The sequence below is a fragment of the Mya arenaria genome, chromosome 7 (genome assembly GCF_026914265.1).
Source record: "Mya arenaria isolate MELC-2E11 chromosome 7, ASM2691426v1".
Taxonomy (NCBI): Eukaryota; Metazoa; Mollusca; class Bivalvia; order Myida; family Myidae; genus Mya; species Mya arenaria.
The window spans coordinates 62,351,860-62,366,363 of record NC_069128.1 but is presented as its reverse complement, the minus strand read 5'-3'; the positions used below and the strand labels follow the sequence as shown (position 1 = coordinate 62,366,363).

Sequence of the window (14,504 nt, the reverse complement as noted above, 5' to 3'; positions counted from 1 at the left end):
TTTTTTCTTGCGTTTATGATGTATGAACGCAGTAGGGCAAACAAGCAAATTATGAAGCGCGCTAGTGCTTCTTGGTAATTTACTCGCTTGTCCTACTGCTTTCGTACAGCATAATGCAAGAAAAAATGTGATCAATACTTATATTTACATTTAAAATAATTGTTCATCACGATTAAAATAGCATTATCTTCTGCAATTGAATTTTATTTAATTGAGAAATGTAACCGACACACAACAAATGTTTGTATAAAAGAATAGCTGAAATTTGTAACATCGTATATCATTGGTCAAATGACGTCGGGCTAATCCAATTGAAGCAATATTGGAATAAACAATGCCATCATATCTCCTTGCATGTTATACAATATGAACGTCAGTCTTATCAACACAAAGGACTAGGCAAAAGTAAAAAATGTTAATTAAAAAACGATGCGAAATCTGACAAGATTTAACATACCATAAATAAAATACCAACAAAGAAAATGTAATTATAATCATACCTTTCACATCACTTTACATGCACGTTTCCAATGCTGATTAAAATAAACAAAAAAATACTTGTAAAGAATTCACTCAACTTTTTAAACCTTAATTCAGTTGAATTTATCAATGTATGGATTGTTGTGAAAAAATACTCCCAACACCCATGCAACTGCATTCAATAGTGATGCTTTGGCTCAGAAGGAACATATGCTCTTATATCATACTAAGATGTTGACAATAATATGATAATATGATACATGTATATATAGAAATCTATATCGGAATGTTGGCCACTGTGACTTGCGATTCTACAACAGCACTAATGAACAAGGTAAGGTACAAGACTGAAACCATGTTTTTTATACAACAGATGCCCTCTCGAAGCGCCTCTTAGTCATAAACATGTATACAATTGAATAAAGGAGTCTTAAGAAGAAACGCAGTGACTATTAATGGTTGCACAGACGTTTCAAACTTTGAACTACTGACTTCAGTAACAATAGGGGTCATGCGCAGCACGGGTCAAGAACAACCTACTACTGACGTTTCATGGTCCTAGGTCAAACTGTTCTCAAGTTATCTGTAGACAAGTCCCAGTATACAGTACCTACCACCTCACTGACAGACCTTCTTTAACATTAGCCCCTTTTATTCAATAGCTGACAAATTACTACTATACAATGTATGAGGGTCCTAATTTCTTTGCTTTTGTTACACACTAACAATATCAGAGCGGTAACCAGGAGGAAGAGCTTAACTATTAACTAGCATGCAGATAAATTCCAACTCTACTTACTTAAACCACATGCTAATTATTGAACATTTCATTTTTTCTCCAATGTGACAATGGCAGGAGTGTAAACTGACGCATTTTGAATTGAACGCCCATATACTCGAGTGAGCCTTCGGCAAGTGAAGGTTTGTTTAGAGTTTGTCTCAACATATAATATGAGGTAGGAACTTTTTGATAAATACAGTAATGAAGAATCATTTTGAAGCAGTTGTATACCATACAATATATTAAGCAGAATATACTTTAGTGTTGGGAATCAATTCCAGTTGAACTACTGATAATCGGTGCCACTCAAGTAACTGATAATCGATAGTAGAATCGGTTTATGACAATATTTCAATTTTAGTTTTATTCTTGTACAAAAACTGATAATTGTTAACTATGCTTATGTTATATCTATGTTCAAAGTTATTTAGTGTTGTTGATACTGCCGGCCATATTGTTAACGATAACAACTCAGGTGAACACTTCCCAAACATGAACCCAAAGAGGAAAAACTTGGAAAGTCGAAACCAAACTTGCCGGATGAATTGATCGGTTATGACACAATACTATCGACAGTTGCCGATTTCTGGCTCGACCAATCAGTTTTCAATTCTAATCGATCATCTGAACATCACTAGTATATACATTAATTGACAAATTTTCTTTTTTAAGCACTGGAGCCAAAATTGATTTGTACTCGGGTGCATACTGGAGTATGCCTCTAGAGGTACAAACTTAATTGGTTACAATTAGGTCAAGCTTAATTGTTCAATAATTTGTGTGCAGATAAATTGCTTCTCTTTTCACTTATACCAAATTAACTTTTGCCGTCATTTTCGTTAGAAGCTTTCTTTAAATGATTAAATGAGAATCTGTCCGGCTTTACCATTCATGAACACATGACTGTAAACACTTCATACCCTTTTATTTTTTTTATTTTTTTTTGCTATTAATACAACATGATGTTGACAATTATAGAACATATATAGATTTCTGAACAGAAAATTGACCACCTGTGGTCTAAAATATTGCTATTTATGAACAAGAAAAATGGTCAACACTTAGTCAGATGCACATTATTATTATTGTTTTGGCTCTTATTATTATATAAAGTATGCTTTTGACAACTTTAAGTCAAATATAGAACATTTCATAATGGAAGGTTGGCCATCCCCACTCAGCCTAGCTACAACAGTGCTAATGAAGAAGGAAAGTAACAAGATTAAAACATCGTAAACTAGAGCTGTCACAGGAGTGACGATTACCCCCAAATGCCACCTGGACACAGGAATGGCAAACCATTCCTTTGAAAAGAGGACATATCTCCAAGGTTACTGCACACTGCATCTTCTTTTATCATGCATGTATTGTTTTATTTAAATCTGTTGAGTAATTTAGAAGTTACACTGCTAACAAGAAAAACTAGCCTTTCATGAGTTATCGTCCGGAAACCGTTTTTCTATTTTTAGTAACAGTGACTTTGACCTTGGCCCCACCAGCCCCAATATTGAACTTGACCTGTATCTTCTGATGTTACACGTGTACCAAAAATTGTTCAAATCTGTCTAGCCTTTCATGAGTTATCGTCCGGAAACCGTTTTTCTATTTTTAGTAACAGTGACCTTGACCTTGACCCCACCAGCCCCAATATCAAACTTGACCTGTATCTTCTGATGTTACACCTGTGTACCAAAAATTGTTCAAATCTGTCAAGCCTTTTATGATTTATCGTCCGGAAACTGTTTTTCTATTTTTAGTAACAGTGACCTTGACCCCACAAGCCCCAATATCGAACTTGACCTAAATCTTCTGATGTTACACTGATGCCCACTTGAAGCGCCATTGTCAGAAACTTGTAGAAGCTTGAATAATGGAGTTTAAAGAAGAAACACAGTGACTATTAATGGCTGCAGAAAGTCTTAACAAACATTTCAAACTTTGAACTACTGACCTCGGAAACAATAGGGGTCATGCGCAGCACCAGTCAAGGACAACCTACCACTGACATTTCATGGTCCTAGGTCAAACCGTTCTCAAGTTATCTGCAAACAAGACCCGGCCTACCTACCAACTCACTGACAGAACTTTGTTAACATATATGCATGCCCTTTTTTTCAAAACTGCATAAGTAAATGTTGAACTCTGTATCAGAATATTTCCTTTGATGACATTCTTCATTTACTCCAATATAAGTACGGTAACCAGTAGGTGGAGCTTAAGTATTCAATAACTAGTGCACAAGTAAATTGCAACTCTATTAACTTACAAGCTAGTTATTGAACATTGCCCTTTACAACATGTTACAAAACAGTTACCCAAAACCACATTCCTTGTTAATGAAATTATATACACCCACTCCGAAGTGTTAGGGTACATTTTCAATAACTCAAGGGCCATACAGTAACTATAACATAACAAAAACCTGCAGCAAAAAAAACCTACCAATATAACTTCAACACTTCTTCATAAGTAATAATTATCATTGCGTATTTATACCTCACTAAACAATGAAATCCCCATTTCATCAACCATTACCTACACCAAAATAGCTAAAACACTTCTTCTTAAGTAGTATTTATCATTGCTTATTTTTACCTCACTAAACAATGAATTCGGCAATACATCAACAATAATTATCTACACCAAAATAGCTTCAACACTTGTTGATAATAACACTTTTACACACCCCTCCCCCGCCTCCCCGCCAACACCATACTATATAGACCTTTTACATATACAAATATGTGTTGTAAAAGAACAAAAGATAAACCCTCAACATAGACTTTAAAGGGCAACCAGTCTTCGATACTCATTGTTCCATTCACGGTTTACATTTTTTCTACTCTTTTTCACCAATAATGCCATTTATACCCTGACAGGAACATGTATTGATGAGAGTGTGAATTAACCTTGTGTGGGCAATGGCGATGACAGTGATGACGCGCTCCATCTCTACCCACCACCCCACGCTGCACTGTCCATGATTTTCCAATAACCGATACTTTAATGTGAATGGCCTGCAATTATCCGGTAGAGCAGTTAATGTTAGGATCGAGACATGACGTGACGCAAGACTTTGTTCTCTGAGCGTACTATGCTTTTACATGGATTCTTAATAATGCAAACAGTCATATTGCTTGTCCATTTTTTAGAAGAATCTGATTTCCTCATGTCGATAGACGCTGTTTTATAAACATTTAACATGATTATTAAGGAACATGGGCTAAAGTATGAGAAATAAATTGTTGTTCTAGAAACATGTTAGACCCTTAGAGACAAATATATTACAAATGCATCGTCTTTGACAAATGGAGCAAATAAACAGACTATATCTCCAGTTTTCTGCTCAGCAACTAAACAAAACTGAATATCTTATCTTTCCGGTCAGCAATTGTATTAGACTGGAGGTCAAGCTTTCTGGTCAGCAATTAAACAAGACTGTATGTCAAGCTTTCTGGTCAGCAATTAAACTTAAATAAGTATCTACCATTCTGCACAACAACCAGGACAAACAGGAGTGTATGTCCAGCTTTCTGGTCAGCAAATAAATGGAATGCATGTCCAGCTTTCTGTACAGCAATTAAACAAAACTGTATGTCCAGCTTTCTGGTCAGCAATTAAACAAGACTGTATGTTCAGCTTTCTGAACAGCAATTAAACAAAACTGTATGTTTAGCTTTCTGTTCAGCAATCAAACAAGACTTTATATACAGCCCAGCTTTCTGGTCAACAATTAAACAAGACTGAATGTCCAGCTTTCTGGACAGCAATTAAACAAGACTGTATGTACAGCTTTCTGGTCAGCCATTGAACAAGACTGTATGTCCAGCTTTCTGGTCAGCAATTAAACAAGACTGTATGTCCTGCTTTCTGGTCAGCCATTGAACAAGACTGTATGACCAGCTTTCTGGTCAGCAATTAAACAAGATTGTATGTCCAGCTTTCTGGGAAGCAATTAAACAAGACTGTATGTCCAGCTTTCTGGTCAGCAATTAAACAAGACTGTATGTCCAGCTTTCTGGTCAGCCATTGAACAAGACTTTATGTCCAGCTTTCTGGTCAGCAATTAAACAAGACTGTATGTCCAGCTTTTTACAGTACACTCAAAGAGTAAGACCCACTTTCCTCGTTTCCTCCAAGGGTAAAACTGTTGCACTTGCTAAAATCCCCCCAAGTTCCTCCGAGTGGCTGGCTCACCGCCGAGTATAATATGAACGAAAGCGTTGGAAATCGTCCGATTTTATGATCCCGCGGCGGGACTCCAAGTCTAATCAGATAAGCAAGAAAACATTCTTGTTTAGAAGTTATTTATTCTTATGCTTATGCACATTGTTAATTGCAAAAGATTCTTACCAACGTGTTATTTGTATTTGTGTCTGTAAAAGCCAATTGAATATTATCTCGAATAATAAACATTGAATCATTAAAGTATTGTCACTAATTGTATTGCATCATAAAGCAGCCGACATTTTACATGATTCTGACCATGACCTCTGAGGTCAAGCGCGTGATCAATACAATGTGGAATATACTATTTATTATTGGTGGTTAAAAATAGCTATGACGTTTAATGGAATTTTCCACAGAAAAAGAGGCAAGAAGGCCTTCAACCATGCGCTGTGAACTTTGAACGTGTGTTTGACCTCCTGATTTTCTGAAAATGTGTAACCTAGCCTTTCTCGGGTGTAATGTGTTTATCAATGTATTAAGTCATTAGCAAAAACACGTTTTTAAGATGCATGTGCAACTAGTGAAATACGACTGCATTCTTGTGGTAAGCTAACTTCATGCAAAACGGGCAGAGGAAAAATAATAATAGCAATTTACTGGAGGCTGGAGCTGTCATAATCGTTTAAAAATTTTAACAAAAAAAAAATAACTTTAGCGTAGATTCTTATCAAGTGTCCGCAGAGTTTCGCGGAGTTAACCCCTCCGAGGAACGCCGCACTCGTTATTCTTCGGTCGATTGATCACCCTCCGAGGGCCTTAAATTCTAACTCTGAGGAATGCGGACAGTCGATAAATTCATTGTGTTGGCCAGGATAGCGAAAATCCGCCGAGGGAAACGGAAAGTGGGTCTAACTCATTGAGTGTACTGTATATGTCAAGCTTCTGCTCAGCAATTAAACAAGACTGTATGTCCAGCTTTCTGGTCAGGAAATAAACAGAATGAATGTCCAGCTGTTTTGTCAGCAAGTAAACAATACTTATGTCCAGCTTTCTGGTCAACAAATTATCAACTAGGGCTGCCACGATATACCGGTATACCAGTCTACTTCGCGGTACGAAGCAAAAAAAAATCGTACCGCGGTACAACATTAGCGTACCGGTTTTTTTTTCCATTTAAATTCAATTTTCAAAACTTATCGGTCTTTTCATAATTTGAATTATGAAAAAAATGACGTGTGCAGATTCAATAATCGATTACTTCCTGTTCCAGTCATGACTAGGCGCTTGCAATATCCCTAAAACCCGGGTCTCCGGATCGATATTGTTTACAAAATGGTCCAACCAATAAAAATTGAAATGGATCCTCTTGTTTGGTGGAAGGAGCATTGCTTCTACTATCCTTTACTTGCCAATCTAGTTAAAGCTGGCTTTGCATCCCAGCGACGTCAGTACCATCCGAACGCGTGTTCAGCACAGCGGGAGATATAGTTACCGCCCAGAGATCTTGCCTAGCTTCAGATCTTGTAGACATGTTACTCTTTTGTAAGAAAAACTGTCAGAAATGTGACGAAGGACTTGAGACAGTCTAATTAATTAACTATGTGTTAATTGTTTACATATTTCTAGTACAAAGTTAAGGACAGAAATGATACAGAAGTTTTGAACTCCGTGAGGTTTTATTGTTGTGTTTGGTTCATTTGTTAATAGTTAGATATGTTCTAGTCAACATATGATATCATCATATCTATGAATTGTTTAAGCAGTTTTCTGTATTGAATAAAAATGTTCCAATTCGAAACAATATTATTAATACACAAAAATATCGCGGTATGTATCGCGATACGCTGCTCTTGTATCGCGATATACCGCGATACGGTCTTGGCGTATCGTGGCAGACCTATTAACAACACATGTGTCCAGTTTTCTGGTCAACATTTTAACAAAACTTATGTCCCGCTTACTGGTCAGCAAATTAACAATACAGTACCATGTCCAGCTTTCTGGTCAGCAAATAAACTGGTCAGGAAATTAACAATACAGTACCATGGCCAGCTTTCTGTTCAGCTAATAAAGAATCTAACTTATGTCCAGCTTTCTGGTCAGCAAATAAACTGGTCAGGAAATAAACAAACTTTATGTCCAGCTTTCTGGTCAGAAAATAAACAAGCACACGGTGCCCCCCCCCCCCCCCTTAAATCGTCCAAGTTTACTTTTTATTTCAATATATGAGAGAAGAAAAGTAATAATATATGCCCAAAATGCACCATTTTGGACTGGAAATTGTTAAATTGATCTTAAGGGAGGACCCCCAACCCCCCCCTGCTTAGGGTACTCCCCTAAGGTATTCCCCCTCTAACGTAGAATCCTGGCACCGCCCCTGAGAATACTTATGCCCAATTTTCTTGTCAGCAAATAAAGAATACTTATGCCCATCTTTCTGCATGGTCAGCAAATAAAGAATACTTATGTCCAGCTTTCTGTTCAGCAAAAAAAACAATATTTATGACCACATTACTGGTCAGCAAATAAACAATACATGTACTTATGTGGGGCTTTCTGGTCAGCAAACTAACAATAATTATAAGTTCCTTTTGATTTTTTTTACATTTGATTTAAGCATAAGCAGAAGTTGATTCATTGAAGAACTTAATTAGCATTATTTCCCAGCATTGAATAATTGATATTATACCACACATGCAAAAACTGCGACTTTGCTGCACAAGTAATGGTAAAAAAATTGCACAGTATTAAAGTACATTACATAGTTACTTAATGTAAACAATCACTTAATACTTATTACTTAGAGACTTAAATTGTTCTCTAAAACATTTCCTTGATAATTCCTGGATAATTATTTCCGTAACAATATCTCCTCTTCACGGAGCCTCAAGTAAACTATTTCCCCCACCCACGATCCATTGATGATTATTCCAGTCAGTAATTATAAATACCTCCCTCCAAACTGCCATTCATAAATCTTCCTACATTTTTTTATGTGTGGGCGTATTTTTATCTGGAATCACCCCACTGGAAACTGAGGGCATCCCAAAATAATTTTTGGTAAGTGTCATATATGTTCCAATTTCCTAACATGATCAAAGCAAAGTCAAGAAACGTTCAAGCCTATTTTTCATGTTTAAATAATATAATCTATATTTGTATGTAATTATTTATTCACAAGTGCTCCAGTTAGACCTAAAAATAAAAAGCAGGGTGGGGCACCTCACTGCCCTTTTCTTCCGGCACCCTGCTTCTTTATTTTTTTTACTACACCCTGCTGTGCCCTTTTGTTTGACAGACTCAATTTTCAGAAATGAGTATAAAAATAATAAATATACATAATTTTGACACTAGAGTAAACTGTAAATATAATAGGTATACGGACTGTTAGAGGTTTAGGCAGGATTTAAAAAAGACAGGGTGCTGCAGAATATGGACAGGGTGCTGCAGAAAAGGGACAGGGTGCTGCAGAAAAGGGACAGGGTGCTGCAGAAAAGGGACAGGGTGCTGCAGAATATGGACAGGGTGCTGCAGAAAAGGGACAGGGTGCTGCAGAAAAGGTACAGGGTGCTGCAGAAAAGGGACAGGGTGCTACAGAAAAGGGACAGGGTGCTACAGAAAAGGGACAGGGTGCTGCAGAAAAGGGACAGGGTGCTGCAGAAAAGGGACAGGGTACTACAGAAAAGGGACAGGGTGCTGCAGAAAAGGGACAGGGTGCTGCAGAAAAGGGACAGGGTGCTGCAGAAAAGGGACAGGGTGCTGCAGAAAAGGGACAGGGTGCTACAGAAAAGGGACAGGGTGCTACAGAAAAGGGACAGGGTGCTGCAGAAAAGGGACAGGGTGCTGAGGGTAAAAAGGACACATTGAATCTGGCTATGAAGAATTTGAACATGAATTAGGCAGAAAATGTTAGAAAAAAATGTGTTTAATTAAAGTAATGTTATGAACTGCCAGATAAGTAATGTATTTATAATCTAACTAGAGATTGCTTTTTTGAAAAAGCGCTTGTCTCCCCTATTGTGTGGTCGTAGCTGAGAAAAAATAAATGATGGACATGAAATTTGTAACTTTGGACTGGAGACAAACCAACAGTGAAGTTTGGTTTATTCGATTATATTAAATAGTGAAGAGAAGAAAGTGTTGTTGATTAATCATGGAAAATGTAAACGAAGTTTGCATTGTATGAAGTTCCTGGGCGCAAGCGTTATTCAATTATTGATCGGAAACCATTTTTCAGCTCACAGTCATCGTGACCATGACCTTTTACCTACTGATCACAACATCAATAGGGATCATCTACATAACCAACTTGCATACCAAGTATTAAGTTCTTGGGTGCAAGTGTTCTTTAGTTACTGAGCGGTAACCATTTCTTCAACTCAAGGTCATGGCAACCTTGACCTTTGACCTACTGATCTCAAAATCAATAGGGGTCATCTACTAGTCATGACCGACTAGCGTACCAAGAATGAAGTTCCTGGGTACAAGCGTTCTTAAGTTATTGAGCAGAAACCATTTTTAAGCTTAAGGTCACCGCCAACGTATCATTTTTTACCTGAAGGTAACCTTGACCTTTGACCTTTTGATCTGAAAATCAATAGGGGTCATCTTCTAGTCATGAACAACTAGCTTACCAAGTATGAAGTTCCTGAAACCAAAGGATCTTTATTTATTGAGCGGAAACTTTTTCTTCACTTCAAGGTCATGGCAACCTTGACCTTTGACCTAGTGATCTCAAAATCAATATGGGTCATCTTCTAGTCATGACCAACTAGCATACCAAGTATGAAATTCCTGGTTGCAAGCGTTCTCTAGTTATTGAGCGGAAACAGTTTCTTCACCTCAAGGTCACGGTGACCTTGACCATTGACCTACTGATCTCAAAATCAATAGGAGTCATCTACTAGTCATGAACAACTATGAAGTTCCTGGGTACAAGCTTTCTTTAGTTATTGAGCAGAAACCATTTTTAAGCTTAAGGTCACTGCCAACATAACATTTTTTACCTGAAGGTAACCTTGACCTTTGACCTTTTGATCTCAAAATCAATAGGAGTCATCTAATAGTCATGAACAACTAGCATACCAAGTATGAAGTTCCTGGACCCAAAGGATCTTTAGTTATTGAGTGGAAACCGTTTCTTCACCTCAAGGTCACGTTGACCCTGATCTTTGACCTAGTGACCCCAAATTCAATAGGGGTCATCTACTAGTCATGACCAACTAGCATACCAAGTATGAAGTTCCTGGGTCTAAGAGTTCTATAGTTATTGGGCGGAAACGAAGTGTGACGTACTGACTGACTGACTGACAGACTGATGGACTGACTGACGGACAGGGCAAAAACAATATGTCTCCCCATGAATGGGGGAGACATAAAGATATTACACGCAAATGATTTTTACATGGAAGGTCACCACGACCTTGACTATTGACCTTGTTACCCCCAAAACAATTGGGATCATCTAGACATCATGACCAACCTCACTTCAAAGTTTGGTGAACCTAGATCAAAGCATTCTCCTGATATTGCACGGAAATATTTTTTTACATTAGAGGTCACAGCGACGTTGACCTTTGACCTTGTGACCCCCCAAAATATAGGAGTTTTCTAAACCTCACGATCAACCTCCCTACCAAGTTTGGTGAACCTAGGTCAAACCATTCTCAAGATATTGAGCGGAAATGTTTTTTACATTGGGGGTCGCCGCGACCTTGACCTTTGACCTAGTGACCCCAAAAACAATAGGGATCTTCTACACCTCATGACCAACCTCCCTACCAAGTTTGGTGAACCTAGGTCAAACAGTTCTCAAGATTTTGAGCAGAAATGTTTTTTATATTGGGGGTCGCCGCGACCTTGACCTTTGACATTGTGACCCCAAAAACAATAGGGATCCTCTACACCTCACGACCAACCTCCCTACCAAGTTTGGTGATCCTAGGTCATGCGGTTTTCCAGTTATCGATCGGAAACGAAGTGTGACGTACGGACGGACTGACGGACTACCGGACTGACGGACAGGGCAAAAACAATATGTCTCCCCCAGAGAGGGGGAGACATAATTATAAGATTAAGACAATATCTAAGAAATATTTGACAGTCTTGAGCATTTAATTCTATGAAGGCAGAAGGGTTACCATTAACAAGACTTTAAATATGTTATTTCTAATAGCTGCGATGATTATTCATATAAACTGGACAATACTCTTATTTATTTGCTGACCAGAACACTGGACATACAGTCTGTTTATTTGCTGACCAGAACACTGGACAAACAGTCTGTTTATTTGCTGACCAGAACACTGGACATACAGTCTGTTTATTTGCTGACCAGAACGCTGGACATACAGTCTGTTTATTTGCTGACCAGAACACTGGACATAAAGTCTGTTTATTTGCTGACCAGAACACTGGACAAACAGTCTGTTTATTTGCTGACCAGAACACGGGACAAACAGTCTGTGTATTTGCTGACCAGAACACTGCACATACAGTCTGTTTATTTGCTGACTGGCAAAACTGGACATTTGTCTGGTCTCTTTGCTTGACCAGAACTCTGGACATTATAATTGTTTACTTGCTTGACAAAAAAGCTGAATATTCAGTCTGGTTACATCTCGATTTTGAGATAATGATAAACATAAAATCAAGTTAGTATGGCCTAATTTCCAGATATTATCTTAACAATACATCTGAGATGAAAAGTGCAAGAGTACTTTCTGCCCCCCCCCCACACACACCGCCCACCATGTTCACCAAAAAAATAATATTTGACAGATAGTTACTGCATAAGAGTTCACATGTTTATTGATTTTGAATGTGATTAAAAAGTTTGGGATATGCTTACTGCATTTAGAAATTATCTTAATTCCTCCTAATATTTTGAGGGGCACAATAAATCTAAGTTTTACATCAAATAGATGTACAAAGAAGTATTGATTTTAATGAATTTTTGAGTTTAACTCATTTGACTTTAAAAATAAAAAAAGCCTATGATTTGTATATTTGTTTACTGACTTGAAGAGCTTTTTTAATTGAGGAATTTGTGGCCAGGTATTTATTGAAAACCTCATTTATAAAGGCTAATTTCTTTATTTGTAAACAAATCAATGCTTTTTTGTTGTGATTATTTAAGTTTTAAGGGTCAGAGCAAAACATTTTTTTATAAACATTGTTTCACAATTGTTGCAGCTGCAATTTTAAACAGGAATTTAAGAAATGAACCTACATTTGTAAAATGAAGGTCAATTTGAGTCTCAAAATAGACTGGAATTTTCCACTAAATAGCTTTCTGCCAGACCTACAAGCCCATACATTTTTGACTTTTTTTTAAAAACAGCTAGGGCTAATGTTGATAAAAAGATTTTCAGCCTGTTATTTCGAAAGTCTAAATTTTGGTAACTGCGCATATCAAGATAAATTAGATGCATTTATCAAGATAAATTTCAGACCCCTTGCATCAAGATCAATTTTAGCCCCCTTGCATCAAGATCAATTTTAGACCCTTACATCAATATACATTTTAGACCCCTTGCATCAAGATACATTTTAGACCCCTTGCATCAAGATTCATTTTAGACCCCTTGCATCAAGATACATTTAAGACCCCTTGCATCAAGATACATTTTTGGCCCATTGCATCAAGATACATTTTAGACCCCTTGCACCAAGATACATTTTAGAACCCTTGCATCAAGAAAATTTTAGACCCCTTACATCAAGATACATTTTAGACCCCTTACACCAAGATACATTTAAGACCCCTTGCATCAAGATACATTTTAGACCCCTTGCATCAAGATACATTTTAGATCCATTACATCAAGATACATTTGAGACCCCTTGCATCAAGAATTTTTTTAGAACCCTTGCATCATAAATTTTAGACCCCTTGTATCAAGATAAATTTTAGGACCTTACATCAAGATAAATTTTAGACTCTTACATCAAGATAAATTTTTGACGCCTTACATCAAGATAAAATAAAGACCCCTTGCATCAAGATAAATTTTAGACCCCATGCATCAAGATTAGTTTTAGTACACCAGCACCACATATGTGTGTCTTATTTTATACTGCTTATTCATATCACCTTGACATTATACTCAATTGATGACAACAGCTTGCACCATTTCAACCTTACATGTATGTTACTCTATATTTACTAAGCTGCAGCTGCCATTATAACCATAATATAGGCTCCCATCTCTTAAACGTTTCTTGGAAAATATGCAGTTTCTATTTAACTGTAAATTTTATCCCCTCCAATACTTAGTAATATAACATGATCCCCCACCCCTACTATATTCATATTATTCAACCAAAGATTTTAGTAAAATTCACTTCATCTTCAACTTCTGAACACAATTGAAAAACATCACTAAAATCAAACAAATGCTCACCTCAAGTTTCTATTGCTGTGGTGCTGGACCATATCATTGCTTCACAATGGTCAGTAATGTTCACCTCAGGTTCCTGAAAATAAATAATAGATGAAAATAAATAACGACATATATCTTTTGAAGTATATCTATTAGTTTCCATAATAACTCAAATTATGCAGGTGGAATAATTAATGTACATCCACCCTTGAAGTCATCTAATCAGGATATTAATAGCAACATCATAAGCAGCATTTTATTAGCATCAATTTTTACCTGTAACATTTTATGACCCTCGGCACCAGTGTATTGGTAACATATATGATATATCAGGATGCATTTTATATGATCTTAAAAATACATCAAATTATTACCCCATCTATATGATGACATTTACCCTCGGGAGGGGAGGGGTGGGGGGTTGGGGTAAAAATGTGCATTTAAACGCAAATGAACATTGGGGTAAACTTACCCCAGTGTTTTTCCCAAAATATTATTTTGCACCATGTCTTGAGGTCGGGGGGGGGGGGGGGAGGGGTTAGTTTGCCCTGTTGGTATTTCGGGTCATCTAAATGCGAAACTCGATCTGACCCTGAGGTTTTATCGATATATGCAAGGTTTTACAGGTTTACATCTTGAACATAGTTATTATATTAAATCTTTGATGAAATTCCTCAACAAAAATTTTC

General features: G+C 37.1%; 1 protein-coding gene across 2 annotated transcripts in view; it reads right to left on the bottom strand.

The window, feature by feature from the left end:
• The window catches only part of LOC128240268 (uncharacterized), a 71,084-nt gene that overhangs the window by 36,029 nt on the left and 20,551 nt on the right, over positions 1 to 14,504 (bottom strand). For both annotated transcript variants that reach the window (XM_052956828.1, XM_052956829.1), the window contains exon 2: positions 13,837 to 13,909. The gene's annotated coding sequence lies outside the window, so the exon portion shown is untranslated. The remainder of the gene's footprint in view (positions 1 to 13,836; positions 13,910 to 14,504) is intronic.